The sequence below is a fragment of the Marmota monax genome, unplaced genomic scaffold, assembly GCF_021218885.2.
Source record: "Marmota monax isolate L192 unplaced genomic scaffold, Marmota_monax_Labrador192_F-V1.1 WCK01_AAM20220418_F8-fsc00235, whole genome shotgun sequence".
Lineage (NCBI taxonomy): Eukaryota > Metazoa > Chordata > Mammalia > Rodentia > Sciuridae > Marmota > Marmota monax.
This window is the reverse complement of record NW_026693185.1, coordinates 1,781,421-1,797,473: the sequence shown is the minus strand read 5'-3', so window position 1 is coordinate 1,797,473 and position 16,053 is coordinate 1,781,421. Positions and strand designations below refer to the sequence as shown.

Here is a 16,053-nt window from a genome sequence, read left to right as displayed (position 1 = left end):
TTTTGTTTTGAGTATTCTTGTCACAAAAAAAGTGGTTAAAGTATGTGAGGCAAAGAACACGATAAAAGCTCAATTTAGTCATCAGACAGTGCTCACCTATATTAAAACATGTTGGACACCGCAAACGTGTAATTTTTGCTTGTCGAATGAATGTATAAATTTAAAAACTAAGAAGCATAAGATTAAACTGGATTAAGAAGGGATTTGACTTAAGAAAAAAATTTAAGCCTTCAGCTCTTTAACAGGAAGTCTGAAAGATACAAAAAAGCAAGCCACAGAAAACTGTTTTCAGTTCATCTCTCCAGGAAAGACGCGTGTGTAGAAATGTCTGTTTTAAAAATCCTGCAACTCAATATTAGAATCAATAAAGACCGTGCACAGCGTTTGTGTGTTTCACAAAATATCAAATGACTCATAAACACAGTGAATACAAGTCGTCCAACATCACGTGTCTCGGAGAAATCACAGACCAAAAGAGCCACCCAGGAGTCACCCACTCCCTGAGTTCAAGATTGACCTCCCAAAGGATGAGGGGTGACAGGATTCTCACGCATGCTGGTGGGAGTGGAAAACCCAGGATCACTTTGGAAAACTGGCAGCAGCATCTAGTGCTAAGGATGCCCTGGCTGGCCACCCAGGCATTTCCCTCCTGGTATTTTACCAGGAGAAATAAAACTGCATGTCTGTCACTGTGATGCACAAATGAGAAATTAAAAAAGTCCTAAACAGGATGTGCTCCAGACGGGTCATGATCATGATGGCTACCAACTGAAGACAGCCCAGGGTCCATCCTCACGAGATGGGAAGGACGGTGGTGGTCAGCGTGTGTGCACAGTGTGCCTAGAGGATGGAGCAGGAGGCTCTCACCACCTGCCCTCAGCACGTGCCCTCGGGGGTCTACTTCCACGCAGACCTCGAGCCGCCCCTCTTGCTTGATCCCCCGCTTTGCCTCCAGGTGCTGGTGTTCTGCAGGGTCCCCAGAATCACAACTTCTGGTGTCAGGCTGGAGCAGATGCCCCAGGAGTGAGGACTCGGAGTGCCCAGGGTCCTCTGGCTTCGCCTGCCCTTTGCCCACGGAGGAGCACTTACTTCCCTGGCTGGGTTGCTCCCTGCGTCAGCTGCAGGAGGCGGAATCACTCCCATTCCTCTGTCATGGCGCCATCTTAGCTCCCCGTGGAGAAAGCCCCTTAGGAACCTATTCCTTATCCCTCCTCCTTCCCCACTCCGTTCCACCTCTGTCCCTGAGGACTACTGGAATATGCGTCTGTTTGTAGGGAGGTTGCATTTGTGTTTTGAGTGCATGTGCTTTTAATGTACATACATGGTCTTAGGTTATTTAATTCATTTATCAAACATGTGCCAAGCGCCCACCTGTGCCCAGCATAGTTCCAAGATGCAGGAATCCAGCAGGGAACAAAATCGACAAAATACATTTCATTCTGTCTGCTTTATTTACTGACCTACGGTCTCAGCAATGAGCAGAGCTACCCATGTATCCGCCTCATGGCTGCCACCTGCCTGCCGCCCTGGGACTCTCCGAGATGACTAACCACGTCGTTACATTACTGTGGAACCTTCCAGAATCTCTTCGGTGCATAATATCAGAGAAAAATACTGTTCTGTTGAGTGTTTTTCCCCTTTGCCATAATAACGCCATCTGCACCTGGCACACTGCTCGGTGACATGCCTGTGTGCTTTGCACGCGTATCTTAAGCCACGGCATCCGGAGCTGCTGTGACAATCGAGAGGCCTTTTTACCACATTCTCTCCAACTCCTGCCACTGCCAAGTGCTTGATTTTTTTTTCCAACATGAGAGATTAAAAATAGCGTCTTCAAGATTTAACTTGCACTTCCTGCTGCGTTAGGATAATGGTCTTGTATGCCTGGTGCTTTCCTGTCTTTGTTGGCCACTCTTTTTAAGTGTCCACTCCTCTTTCATGTTCCAGTGTTGCTCTTTGATTCATCATAAATGCCGTGGCCATTCCTCCTGGTCTGTAGCTTGGCTTTAAATTTTTATGGTGGTTTTCCTTTAGTCAAAGCGATTTCTTTTTTCCCTTCTATTGTTTTGCCTTTGGGTATTTAAACCCAACAGTATACATACAGACCCTACTCCATTTGCATCTGGCTGTTTTGTAGTTTTAATGTGTGTTTAATTATCTGTAACTTATTTCTGTCAGAATTGTCAGGTAAGCACATAACGTTTTACAGTCCCCATAAACAGGCAGTTGCCCAACTCCACTGAACACTCTGCTCTCAGCCCCAGCGGTGGGAGACGTGTGCTGAATTGGAGGGCCCCGTGGGTGTATGGATGGAGCAGGCTGTTGCATTGATCCAGACTCTGTTATTCTACTTGTGGACAATGACACACAGGTGTACGTGGGCCTCCATATCTGATAGCACAAGTCTCTGCACCTTGTTTCTTTTTTTTTTTTTTAAATCTTGGATTTCCTGCCCTTTATTATTTTAGTTTTTGCAATGTGAATTTTAGGACCAATTTAGCGATTCCATAAAACTCCTGTTAGATTCTGTGCAGGCTCAAATTGAATTACTCATTTGGTTTTTAATGCATTTACAATTAGCCTTCCTTATCCTAGGGTTCCACATCGTGGCTTCAAACAACTTTGGAACAAAAATATTTTGGGAAAAAAAATTCTAGAAAGTTCCAAAAGGCAGGACTTGAGTTTGTGAGATGCTGAGCACTAACTACCCCGAGTGCACTGGAGCTGAGCAGCTGTCTCCAGGGCTCCAGGGTGTTCGGCTGCTCTGCGTGCGGGGAGGGTCCTGTTCACGTTGCTTCTTGTGCCGGGCACTCAGCCCTGTGAAGGTGCATCTGCAGGGAACAGGGACAGGTGTGGTCTAGACCAACGTGACTGTCTCGATGATGCATCAGGTAGAGTGACCTAGGGCTGACTTGAGCATACAGGGGGGTGTGCGTGGCTCTAGGCGAACACCCTGCCCTTTTACGCAAGTGACCTCAGCACCCGTGGTGTCCACAGAGGGCGCTGGAGTCAGGCCCCTGCAGACACTCAGGGATGACTGAGCATCAAGTCTGTCTGCTCTCTGCCTTTGCTGTAGACTATGATTTCCAGAGTGTTTTATGGTTTCTTGTGAGTTTTACCCCATCTTGTAAAGGTCTCAGCACGTGCTGTGTCCAGGGAATGATGGACCCTCAGGCTGCGGCCGGCTGCGGCATTCACGGCTCTCTTCCCGCTGCCCCCCTTGCAGCGCTTCCTTCCCTCTCTCTGCCCTTCCAATGAGGGCCCCGTCACTCCAGCTCATTTAACCATGATTCCCTCCAGTGTCCTAAAGGCCTTGATAGGAGCCATTTTGCTGAATTCCCAACAACTCTGGAGTCTGGTTCATCGAACTGAAAGTGAGATATATTTGGGGAGTTTATTCCAATTTAAATGACTGAACTGTCCCCCGTTTGTTTTCCCCCTGTTTATGGGTCCCAGTGCCGGACACCAGTCCCCCCCGCCCCCCCCCGCCAGGCAGGGTGTGCGTCCTGGGCCGGCTTCCCCGGGGGGTGGAGCAGGGGCTCCGGCCTGGCGAACCCTGTGGGGCAGCACGTGTGTGAGTCATCACGAGGAAGGCAGGACAGGTGACAGCTGGAGACAAGGCCTGGCTGGAAACCCTTCCCTGGGAGGACCAAGGGCCAGCTGTGGGGGGGGCGGTGGCGTGGCTGGGCGGTGGCGTGACCTGGGAGGGGTCTGTCGTGCCGGGATCCCCAGGAGTGAGGCTTGGGAACACAGCCCCAGCACAGCCGATGTCCCCACAGCCATTCTGCTGCAAAGGGAGAAGGGAGAAGGGCAGGGAGGACAGAGAGGCCCCTGTGCTCCCCACGGGCCCTGTTGTCAGTGGCCAGGCCCGGCCCTGGGCAGCATGCCTTCCAGATGCCCGCTCCTCACCCCTTGAAACACCACATGGTCATGGGAGCCACCTGTATCTGGTCCCAGTCTCTGTGTGAGAGGGTGGGGGACGGCGGGGAGGACATGAATGACTCGGGGGCCTGCCGGGCAAGGCGCTGGGCTGGTTTAACATGCGGCATGTCCCAGCAGGCCACAGCTGTGACCCGAAGGCTCAGGGCATTAGCACCACGTGAGCCCCATTGTACCCACAAGGATACGGAGGCTCAGCCTCACCGCCAGGAACTTAGCCCAGCCCCCACTGCAGGTACCGATCACATTGTGCCATCCACCGAGGACTCCCCCAAGATGCGTGGGACACGTTCGGAACTGTGGTTTTGTCCTTGCTGAACACGTGCGGGCTTCCTTCTCTCCTTGCCATTACCCCCCATGGTACAGCCACGTGCCTGGCATTGACCTGGTGTTGGTATCCTAGGCAGAGAGGTCACCTACGGCCGGGAGGAGGCTGTGTGCAAGGACTGGTCCTTTTATACAGGCAGCTCCCGCGTGCACAGGGGGCCGGGAACCAAGCCCCACAGGTGCCTAGGGTCTGTGAGCCTCAGGCGCTGTTCCCGCAGTCCTCCGGGGATCTCACTTCCTTACCGTGATGTCCACACTGGGCCGCTGAGGAAGGGAAACCAAGGAACCCACCCCAGATGAAGAGTGGAGCCCGGGAATCTGGCTGAAGGACCTGCGCTCTTACCTCTCACACCACACTGAGTTACAAGTGTGGTTAAATGACGCTCAGAAAACGGTGAGCACCAGAGCCAGACTCATCTCAGCGGGGTCTTCCTACCACGCAGAATAATCAAGAGTTGGCAAAGCAGGCGTCCAGCAAGCCCTGGCCTCTCCAACAGGGGCTCCCCACGGGCAGCCCCAGGGCTGAGGGCTCCCCGCTCCCAGACCTGCCATTGGGTTTAGCTAGTGGTGATTGACAGGACTGGTTAAGGAGGACCCCGTCTTTGGATGTGGAGATGCCAGATCCCCAGTGGTTCCGAGATTGAGAGCACTCCGGTCATCTGGATGAGCCTCCCGGGGTCATGTCCACATCTCTCCCCTGTCCACTCCAGGTTTTCCAGGACTAAATGGTCATCACTGATCACGACTGTCACCTGAGAAACAGCGCTAAGGATCGAGAGGGTCATGACCAGATCGTGACTCTGGTGCCAGAGAAGGGGCTGGGCTCCTTCTGCCCACTGTGTGCCCCGTGAGAAGAAGGCAGATGGTAGATAAGAGAAACGGCATTCAGCCGCCTATAACGAGGACTAATTATGACCTAAACACACACTGTTCGTTTTTCCCACCTGACAACGCGACAGAGGTGCCAGTTCTGCTGTTGGTGGGGAGATTTGAGATTGTGGCTCTAGGTGAACACCCTGCCCTTTTACGCAAGTGACCTCAGCACCCGTGGTGTCCACAGAGGGCGCTGGAGTCAGGTCTCTGGTTCTCTTGGTCTTTCCTTCACTGTCTCAAGATGGCTCCTGCAGCTCTGACCATCAAGAGTAGGCATCAAGAAAAAAAAAAGAGGGAAGAAAAATGGTACCTGCTGCATAAACAAACTCCTCCTGCTCAAGAGCTTCCCCTAAAACCCTACACACTACTTTTGCATACATTTGGAAAGCGTCTGGGCACGCAGCCATCCTCAAGAGTACAGGTGGGAGGGGAAGTGGGTAACAAGCAGCTTCTGTAACGTGTCTCAGTGCCTCAAGGATGGGGATCGACTCCAACATCTCAGGGCTGCCAGGTCTGTTTCTACCCTAGAGTATCCACTGGGCTGCTTCTCCCTCCTCCCTGCGGGGGACCAACGTTCTAGGACTGGGAGGGCCCATACTGCTTCAACCACGGCAGACCAACGTGGCGAATACCCACATTTCCACAACACGAGTTTTCAAGTGAATAAAGTACTAATTTTAAAAACTCCTCTTTCTTGTGATGTGTCCCTGGTGTTGGTGCTACCACCTTCTGTATCTGTGAGTCAGGATGGTGGTCCAGTCCCTCTGTGAGCTTGCCCAAGTTCTAGGAGGACTTCGGGGACCACAGAAAAGAAGTGCTTCACGTGGGGAAGGTGAACTGTCTCTCATTCACCAAGGGTGAAGGAGAAGACTGGGAAATCGTGGTGGATCAATCAGCCGTGTTTTTACCCACATTCCTTACATTGGGGGCGTCCAAACCCCAGCCTCACATCTCTCCCCTCATTAGTTAATGCAAAACAGAGAAAGAAAGAAAACAGTAGCCTCCCACCCCTAGAATCCTGAGTGTCTAGGATTCTCCCCACTGGATTTTCCAAGAAACATTCAGGACATAGGATAAAACACAATGTTGCCACCTCATGTAATTACGTTGCCATCTAAGTGTAATTAGAGGAGGAGGTGGAACTGGGAGGTCCAGTGTTGGGGTGCAGGGAGGGACCCGCAGGCTCTGGGATAATTACTTACAGAAGTACTCGCAGAATGTTACAGGTTCAAAGCCAGGAGCTCCAAGGGCTCTATTATTTATCTTCCTCTCTAAGTGCACGGATGTGCTGCCAAGTTCTCCGAGGAGCGCAGCCTGCAGACCCGCGACCCTGCCAGCCCAAGCCCAGAAGCTAATGGGCTGTGCCTTTCTCTGGCCGGGCTCCAGGCTGCTCAGAGGGTCTCTTAATTCAGAATTGGGGTAAAGCTGGATGTCTTGCCTTGTGCTGCTGACCCTGCTGCCCACGCCCTGACCAGCTGAGCTGGGGGGCCCACTCCTGGCAGCTCTGACTCACCCCTGATTTTGTGAGAAGTGCTGTTGGCCCTCTCCCACCTTAGGGATGAATTCTGGGTGTCTGGGAACCCACCAAAATGGCAGCAACCATGTCAGGACTCGAGAGGGAACCCCGTGGATTTCAGTCAGCTGGTGTCTGTGTGGGGTCCCGCTGGCACCCTCCTGCACAGCACCCGGGTGGCCCCAGCGAGGCAGCAGGACGCGTCCTTGGTATCAGAACTCCACGGTCCAGCTGAGATGCCATGGTGTCCTTGCCCTCTTCACAAAGCCTTCCTGGGACCCTCGGCAGGCACTGAGGCTGCGCTTGCAGTCAAAGTCGATCACGTGGCCCTCTGGCACCGGATGGATGTGAGGGTCACCTCAGTGCCCACCATGACAGTGCACAAAACAGGTTCCCTGCTTTGATTACCAGCCAACACCAGCTAAACCCAACCTGATGTCCTATCCACCAGACGGCTCGAAACCTTCCCACCAACACATCTTTCGGGGACACGGCTGCTGTTTGTGAAGAGCACCCTACTTCCTGGAACTGTTTTCCACAGAATAGAATCTGGATGAGACAACGCCATTGCCTACAGCCACCGAGGGCACCGCCACTAAAACCAGAAGCCAGGTGAGCTTGCTGCCACCACCCTCGTTGGGCCAGGAAGTGGAGAGACGCTGCTCAGCATCCTCCCCGTCACGCCTATCATCTGGTCCCTACTGTCTGGTCTTTGTCCCTGCGGAGGATGTAGGTGATCCATGGGGTGAATCTCTGGGTTTTCATCCGTCTCCCCCTCCTGTTTGCAAGTTGTGCCTTGGTTGTGCCGACATCGTCACCTTCAAATCAGATTCTAGCTGTGGGTGCTTCAGTTCTCAGAGATGGCCTGCTGGCCCTGCCTCCCCAGGCCCGTCCTTGAGCTGCCGATGGGGTCCCTCTCCCGGGGGTCTCATTCACCTCAAGTGATTCATTCTGGAAGTGGAGTTGGCTTTATGCCCTCTGGGCTCTGCCCCACTGCCACCAGGTTCCACTCCCGGGGAAAGCCCTCCCCGAGGCCCTGTGTCGGCCCCACGGTGACCCTAGAATGCGGTGCCAGGAGCAGGTCCAGGAGGGATTCCTCGCCCTGTGGTCAGCTCAGGTGTCCGGCCTCCCTGCCTGCCCAGGCCCTTCCTCTCCTGGCCTTGCAAATGCAGCAGTCATCAGGATGGGTCCCAAGTGGACGTCTCCTAGCTCACGCTGCCCGCCTCACAGTGGCCTCGAAGAAATGAGGTCACATCCTCAGTGACTCTTTTCCTTTCCTCTGTTGCGTTTGGGTCCCTGCCTCTGGCCCACCTGTTGTGGCTCTTCCTTAGAAATGGCAGTTCTCCCTGCGTCTCTGCCCTGTGTCTTTCAGATTTATCTTCTCGTGTCTTTTATCCCTAAACCCTTTCTCTGTGTGGCAGAACTGATGTATATTTTGTCATCTGCGTCACCGAGTAACTTTTCCAACTGTAAACATGGTTCCTTACTGCTCCTCTTGGTCTGGGACGTCATTATTGGACTTTGGGACCATTGTTCCCTGTTGACAAGCGTTCTGCGGATGGACAGTGGGTGCAGACGTGAGCCCAGGGAAGCACAGGCAACGGCTAGGCCCACTTGACTCCTTAGAATCCTCTTTCCACAGCAGGTTTTCTTCCACCTCTGATGTGCTTGGCCTCCCGCCATTTTTTGCCTCAAATCCCTTTCACAGATTCCAAACTGTGCGTCCCTTTTTTCCCCGTGCTCTGCATAAAGGGAGATAAATAACCAACAGACCAGCATTTCCCGTGAAATAGGACGAATCTCGGAGCCAGTGCTTCCCGAGTGTGGGGAGGGCCAAAAATACGGCCGCTGTGTCTGCGGCTGCTTCTCAGGTAGAGCCGGTGGCCTGGGCTGCTGTCCCTCCTTGGCCCTGTGCTGGACGTCACCTGGACTCCAGACCCACTCCAGCCACATGGCCACCTCCGTGAGCTGCTTCTGGTGCCGCAGTGCCCTTGCTCTCACCCCTGAAGTTCCAGGGGTGTCAGTCAGCATCTCACCCCAAACCAGGGACGCATCCCTAGAGGCATCTCGCGGAGGTTCCTGGATCTGCAAGTCAGAAGAGGCTGAGCTCCACCAGGGGCTCTGTCCACAGGGTCAGGTCAGGGTCAGGCCAGTGCCTGCATTCTGGGCACAAGCAGCACAAACCCTGGGAAGGGCTTCTTAGGAGATGTCCTGCGTATAGGAGGGCATGGATGCTGCCTCTGTACCAGCACTGCCCAGGCAAGTCACTGGCCACACCCAACACTGGGGACAGGACCTCAAATCAGAGCACCTGCGGTTCCCAAGTCTGATGGCGCAGGTGGCGGAGGAGCTTTGGATGAAAGGCCTCGGTCTGTCCTCCACTGCCCTGAGGCTGCCCTGATGCCCACATGGTGGCACACGGGGTGGAGGCGATGTGCTTCCCCAGAGCCCCTCACCCCGCCTCCCTACCCCTGGACGCTCTCGTCTTCTTCCAATGCTTACAGGGCTGGTGACTTCACGCCTCTGCTGGCTTTGCCTTGATCATGTGTTTGTTTTCTTTAGCTAATTAAAATTTCATGGGCAATAAATAAGATTCATAAAGATGAGGCCAGAAAGGATGATTGAATCAACAACCTCAGCCGCAGGGCATAGCTGTGCCCCAGGCTGAGCTATGGGGGGCCCCTGCAGTGCTTATGATCCTTTATTAAGAGAAGCGTCTCTGGCCCGCCCCAGCCTGAGCCAGAGGTGGGAAGTTCTGCCACATACCCCAGGACTTGTGAGCTGGTTCCTGAAGTGGGGTCTTGATTCCGGGGCGCGTCTTGTTGATCTGGGAAGGAAAACAAGAAGGTGGACACGCCTGGGCTGCACATATAACCCATCCCGAGGCACAAGCCCTGGGGCTCAGCCTCGCCCTGCATTTCTGACCATCCTGAGGCAGAAAGTGGGGCTTGCCCACATGCCAAGCCTGTGGTCTGGCTCCTAGAACAGAGCCGGGCCACCCGCCCGGTTACTGCACCGAGGGGCCAGGGCTTTGCCGGTCTGTGCATGACAGGTTCATAAACAGCAGGCCATGGAGGACCCCGGTCTGCTGGTGTCCTGGGAGATGGAGGAGGGCACTGAGCTGTGGGGGTTCCCTGGGAGCCACAACCGGGGGGAGGGCTTCTAATTTGGGGTCTAGGGTAGAAAGGGCCAACTCGGTCTCACTGTTCGATTCGCCCGGCCATGTTCCTCATTTCCAGTTTGAACAGTGGGCTAAATACTGAGCAGTACCGCAGCAGGACGGCGACCTGCCCCCTGATCCACTGGGCACCGGCCCCTCTTCCTCTCTCCGTTCAGCCCAGACCCCGTGATGCTGGCCTTCCGATTCTCCGTCCCGTCCTTGGTCACCTCCTCCTTTGGTTCTTGTTGTGCTGACCACATTTTCCTGAAGTTTCCGTTGTCTCCTGATCGTTCCTAGCTGTGTTCAGGGGCTCTCCGGCTCCCGCCTTCCCACGCGATCAGAACTAGATGCTCGTTTCTTGGACTAAGTGGGGTCTTCCTCAGGACACTGGGTCTTCCTCAGCACACTGGGTCTTCACTCATTTCTAAAAGAAAAAACAATGTGTGTTTCTTCTCTGTGCCAACAACCATGGACCGAGGGCTGACTTTGGCTGGGCGCCGTGGAGACAGAGCTGTCACGTGGTCACTGTTCTAAGGCCCCTGCAGTCTCCTGGGCAGAGGGGATGATCACCAGGCTCCTTCTGCACACTTTCTGGGTCTGTGAGAGGGTGAGGCGTGGAGTCACGGGTTTCCCAGGTGCAGGGACACATAGCCACCCTTGGGAACTCCAGGGGGCTGGCCAGAGGGCAGTCAGGGAAGTGGAGGCCCTAGGAAAGGGCGAGGAGGACGCAGGCCAGAGCCTGGTGTTGGGAGCCCCGGTGTGGATGGTGGCCACCACCTAGTCAGGGTGGCTCACGGAGGACCCAAATGTGGGCGGTGAGCTCAGGATGAAATGGCCACTCGGGATGACAGAAGTACACAGAGGCTGTGTCTGGGTTTCCTCGCTCCCTGGGGGAGGACGGGAAGTCGGCAGGTCACCTTCGCTCTGGAGACCTCACCTCAGGAAGTCCATGGTCCTCTAGACAGAACCAGGACATGACAGACCGGGCTCACTTGGGGGAACCCTGCGGTGGGTTCTGCCTGAGGCCGCCTCCTCCCCTACTGTCAGGATTCGCCTTTCCAAGGTCAAGGGGGTGGGAAAGGGACTCTCCAGAATGAGCAGGCAGCACAGTGACAGGATCCTGCGGCTCTGTCAAGGCCAGCTGGAGGCCGTCAAGGGCAGCAGGAAAGTCTGAGTGACAGGCCCTAAATGAGAAGAGGAGCTGAAGTCACTGCTGTCTGACAGAATGACTCGTTGGGCACCTTCGGCCTCCAGCTGGGAGCCGCCAAGGGCCCCCGAGCCTGAGGCAGGTAAAACTGGCCGAGCACTAAGGAGCCCCTTGGCACCTCGCGGCTGGGATGCTTGAATGTTTATTGAGGGAACCCCGCATGCCCGTTCCATTCGCCCCCATAGAGTGGCCGTGGGGTGGACAGGGCAGGCAGTCCTCTTGTTGTGGTTGTTGCTGTCTGACTCCCAGTTCCTGCTGTCCTTTCATTAGGCGGCTGTGTAGGGGGTGAGGCAAGTCAGTGACCTGCCCCAGGACACCCAGCCAGTCAGGGACAGCTCGTCCTAGATGACCAGTCCATCAGCCCTGAGCCTGGAAACTCCCACCACCCACTGCCCCCGTGCTCATGGGGCTTCTGCACAGCTCTCTGCAGGTCCTTGTCACTTCCGGAAGCGCCACGGTTGCCCACGAGGTGTTGTGAAGGACCTCCAGACGGGGACCGCAGTCGGTTCTGGCCTCTGTGGTAACCGAGTGGGTCTGTGCCCTTAACTTCTCTGTGTGGGCCACACACAATGACGGGCAGGGACCAAAGCATGTGGAGTCCCAGAAACTGCATTTCAGAGTAAGAAGTTTCTGCTGTAGAGCAACCCCTTGAGATATATGCACAGGTGTAACTTCTCAGGAGAAAACCAAGGAACAGAGAGGTTTAATGGCTTTCAGTCAGTCACACAGCCACCGTGTGATAGTTCTGAACAGGAACTAAAGTCATGCACTTTTTCTCTAATTGTGCCTAAGAGTTTATTCAGAGGGTGGGTGAAGGAGGGAGAGGGACCCTGAGTCTCCATTTAACCCCCACCTTCCTTAGGCTCCATTGCGCCACTTATCTTAACCCTTTCACCCCACATGGCCACTCGAGGCCCCTGCAGTCCTTCTAGATATGAGGAGGGACCTCAGTGCTGGTGCTGCTCAGGGCTGCGGGTTGCTGGGTGGGCGGAGCTTCCCGGTCTCCAGGCCATCTTCCCAGGCACTCCGGGGAGTGGGGGGCCTTCCTGTGGGACCCTCTGCCTGTGCTCACGGCCTGTTCCTCCGCAGGCGTTCACAGCCCACGCTCAGGCTCCCAGTGGGCCTCCAGTGACCATGCCATCCACCCCAAAGCCAGGAGTCCCCGTGTCCAGACTCCGGAGGAGGAGCTGGGCTCTTCCCAGGCGGCCAGCGTGGCAGCGGCCTGTGCTTGTTAGATAAACAGACAGGCGGCCTCCCGTGGCTCCTGCTGCTGCCCGCCCCACCACCCGCCGTCACTGCCTGCCACCAGGCAACCTGAATCTGGCCTCCTGATTTCTGGAGGTCAGAGCCCATAAGCCACTGTAGGTGCTGGACGTTGGGTGTCCTTCCTGGAGGCTCCAAGGGAGAAGCCTCCCCCGGACCTTGGACAGCTTCTGCCGGCTGCCCAGGTCCCTGGCCGTGCCCCTCCCTGTCCCTGCAGCTCTGCCGCTAGTCTTTAATCTCATCTCCCTCGGCGTCCATCGGAGAAGGACCCTGTGAGCCCACCCTGTGAGCCCACCTAGGACCCTGTGAACCCACCCTGTGAGCCCACCCTGTGAGCCTTCCCTGTGAGCCCACCAGGGCTCAGGGCTCCCTTCCCCCCAACCAGGCCAGGTCTGTTTGCAGGCTCCCGGGATCAGGGTGCAGATGTCTTTGGGGCCAAAACTCCGCCTACCACAACACCCACCTCTAGAGGGGCGGAAATTGCTCTCAGGAGCGCTCTGGTGACCCTGCCGACCTGGCCCCGGGAGCCTTGCCCAGGGTGGAGGCCAAGACAGGAGGAAGGGTTCTTGTGGCCTTCATGGCTGGAGGCTGCTAACGGTGCCTCCTTTGACCTCACTTCAAACCACACCTGGGACCTCACCGAGGCCTGCATGTCGGCATGGCCACCAGCTGGTCTATAAGGAGAGGCCTCTCCGTCCTGCTGGGCTGCGGGTCCGCTGTGCCCTCCTGCGCTTGGCTCCCCGACCCCTCCAGCCAGGGCACCAAGCCGACTCTGCCTCGTGGCCTTGGCCTTGATAGTCCCTGTGCCTGGAATCTGTCCCCGGGGGTCCGCACGGGTCCACCTCCCTGATGTGCCTCCTCACCACCTCCCTTAGACCCCCCCCACATACCCTCATTTACAACTCCCACCCATCCCGCTTCCTGCTTCCTGACCCCCACGCCTCACTGCCTGACGCTCCCTCCGCGCCTTCTGACTGCTCCAGCCACACGGTGGCCCTCATGAAGACAGGATTTTTCAGTTTCATTCCCTCATGGACCCCTAGTGCCTAGAACAGAGCCTGGCACTCAGTACACACGGCTGTCCCCTAGGGTCCTTGGGTTTGGTCCCAGGATCCCTCATGGACACCCAAATCTGCCGCTGTTCAAGTCCCTCATGCAAAATGGCATGTAAGCCCCTCCCCCTTGTGCTTTAAGTCACTTCTAGGCTACTTCCACTGCCGGAGTGTGAACGCTACGTGAAGTGGCCTGTGGGGACTGTAGTCAAGCTGCCTTGGACTCTGGCTGCACCCGGGGGAGCAAGCACCCTGGCTGCCTCCCCCTGGCTGCAGGAGGCCAGCAAGCCTTCAGAGAATGAGAGCAGAGGTGGAGGATGCACCTGCGCCTTGGGGCCAGGTAAAGTGAGGCCACTTGTGTCCCCTCCCACAGGCCTGTCACTGACTGCCTTTGGAGAGGACAGCTGGCCAGGAGAGGCTGGGCCAGGTCCCAGGAGCAGACCCTGGGGTCTCCCTGCTGGGGCCTTGGTGGGCAGGTGCCTCCCCTTGGATGGCGTGTCCCCTCCAGAGGGCCGAGCCCTCCCCGTCAGCCGCAGATCTGGAGTCACGCGTGTGCTCCATGGGTCTTGCAGCTAGTGGAAAATTTCTCCCAGACGGTGGCAGTAAACAGGTGCTCAATCTTGGTCTGGGAGTGACGGCAGGTCTCCCTCTCGGCCGCGGCTGCTGCACTCCAGCGGCTGCAGCCCAGGGCTGGGGCGAGGAGCCTCCCTCGCAGGGGTAAAGGGGTGCACGCCCCTTCTCTGCCTGTCCCCAGGACCCCCCGCCTATGGGGAGGGACGCGTGGGTCCAGGTGGACCCTCCACCTCCTAACCCACTGTTCCTGCTCTGCCCCAGCCTCCCACTCCTTTGTCCCACTCACCTGGCCAGCAGTGTCCATAGGCTCAGGGGCCTCTGTCTCTGTTCCAAGCGGGGAGGGGTCTCCCAATGCCTTGCATTTCAACCTCACGTTTCCTCCCCTTTGGGGGGAAATGAAGACTCTGGAAGTCCCTCTGGGTACACTGGGGCTTCCTGCTCTTCACCCCCTGGCAGGCTGACGCTGGACACGCCATTTGGGGAGGGGGCTTCTTATTATATGGAAGAGGCCGCACTGCGTGTGAGGGGGGCCAAGGATGGAGGGAAGGCTCTGGAAGGAGACCCTGTGACCTGGCTCAGCCCTTGGGGACACACTTACAGTCTGTCTTCTAGGCTACAAAGACCCGCAGAGGGTCACTTGGCCCTGTAAGGGACCCTGCCTGGCCGCCCCATGCAGGGCTTGCTGTGGGGTGAGCTGTGCCCACTTCTGCTCCCAGGTGAGAGGTTCCGCCCGATGATCTCCCTGACAGTACCCACTCTCGTGGTCGGTGCCTTCTGTAGATGGGCAGAGGAAGAGCAGGGCCGTAAGGTTCCAGCGCTGTTAGGCCCCCTTTCCCCCGGGGACAGCTGTTAAGTGCACACCTTCTGGGAAGGCTGGCATGAGTTTGGGTCCACCTAGAACCTGGTCAGGGGAGCTGCTGCCCTGACGCCATGCAGGTCTCCCTGTGAGTCAGGGGAGGGACCGTGGCCTTGCGGGGCCACCAGAAGCCAGCGGAGAGATCTGCTTCGGTGGGTGGTGTTCAGCCCTATCAGGACTTCCCTGGGGACTCTGTCCCCAAGGTTCCTGCCAAAGTGGGAAACAAGGTCAGTTACCCCCTTCCAAGTTGGAGAAGCTGCTCGGGAGCCTGCTGGCAGAGGGCCCTTCCTGGCTTCCTGAAGGGCTGGGGCAGGGGCAGGGCAGTGGGGGACACTGTGCCGGGAACAGAGGGGCCTGTTCTCTCAGCAGGCACTGTCCGTGTCCCCGGGGCCGGGCCTGGGTAAGGTGAGAGCTGCCCTGCTGGGGGCTGCTCCCCTGTGAGCAGGGTCAACCCACACAGTAGGTAGGGGGGCACTCACAGCAGGAAGAGCAGCGGAGGATCCTAGCAGCAGACACCAGGAGATCAGGGCACCAATGTTGTCCCCAGAAAGTCCCCTGACCTGGCGGAGGGAGGTGAGCCGGGAGGGACCAGCCTGCAGTGGACACAGGCTCTCCCCCTCCGGGGTCAGACTAGGACAGAGGGGCCGGGACAGCGGGGTGTCCTCCTGCTCCCCTCCACGGCTCCACCTGCTCTCCAGACACAGCCGCTCAGAAGAGGAACAGGCCGGTGACCTTCAGCAGCCGACAGCCAGGAGCCCACGCTGGCCACCACCCTCCCTTGGCCCCTTTCCATTCGCTGTCCCCCCTCCATGTCTGAGAAAGCAGAGACCCACTGACAGCACTGGGCTCATCAGAAGCCGGCACAGCCTGAGGGACAGGAGCAGGGGACAGGTGGGGGTCCAGAGAGTGACCGCTGGGGAGGGCGCCGCGAGCACCCTTCATGTTTCAGTCTGTGACAGTGACATGGAGAGTCCCAGGGTAGAGAAGGAGCCAGACATGGCCATCTCCAGGAGGCCTTGGCTGCAGAGAGGGACGCGGCGTAGAACTGAAGGCCCACCCTACACCCCAGCCGGGACGTAGCACAGGGGACTTCTTTAAGACCCCAGGAGTAGGGAAATCACCCTGCGAGTGCTGAAGAAGGGACTGACCAGCCCAGAAGGGGCCAGAGAAACCCTCTGCAGGTTCCAGGGGTGATTTCTAGAATTCTGTGTCAAGCCGAGTTGTCAGCCGTGGGAGAAGGCAGAAGAGGCGTCATTAAGGTCACAAGAACCCTGAAGATGTCACGTTCAC

The 16,053-nt window shown here is 56.8% G+C and overlaps 1 protein-coding gene across 1 annotated transcript in view; it reads left to right on the top strand.

The window, feature by feature from the left end:
* The window catches only part of Caln1 (calneuron 1), a 278,793-nt gene that overhangs the window by 241,885 nt on the left and 20,855 nt on the right, over positions 1 to 16,053 (top strand). The gene's annotated exons all lie outside the window — the stretch shown is intronic.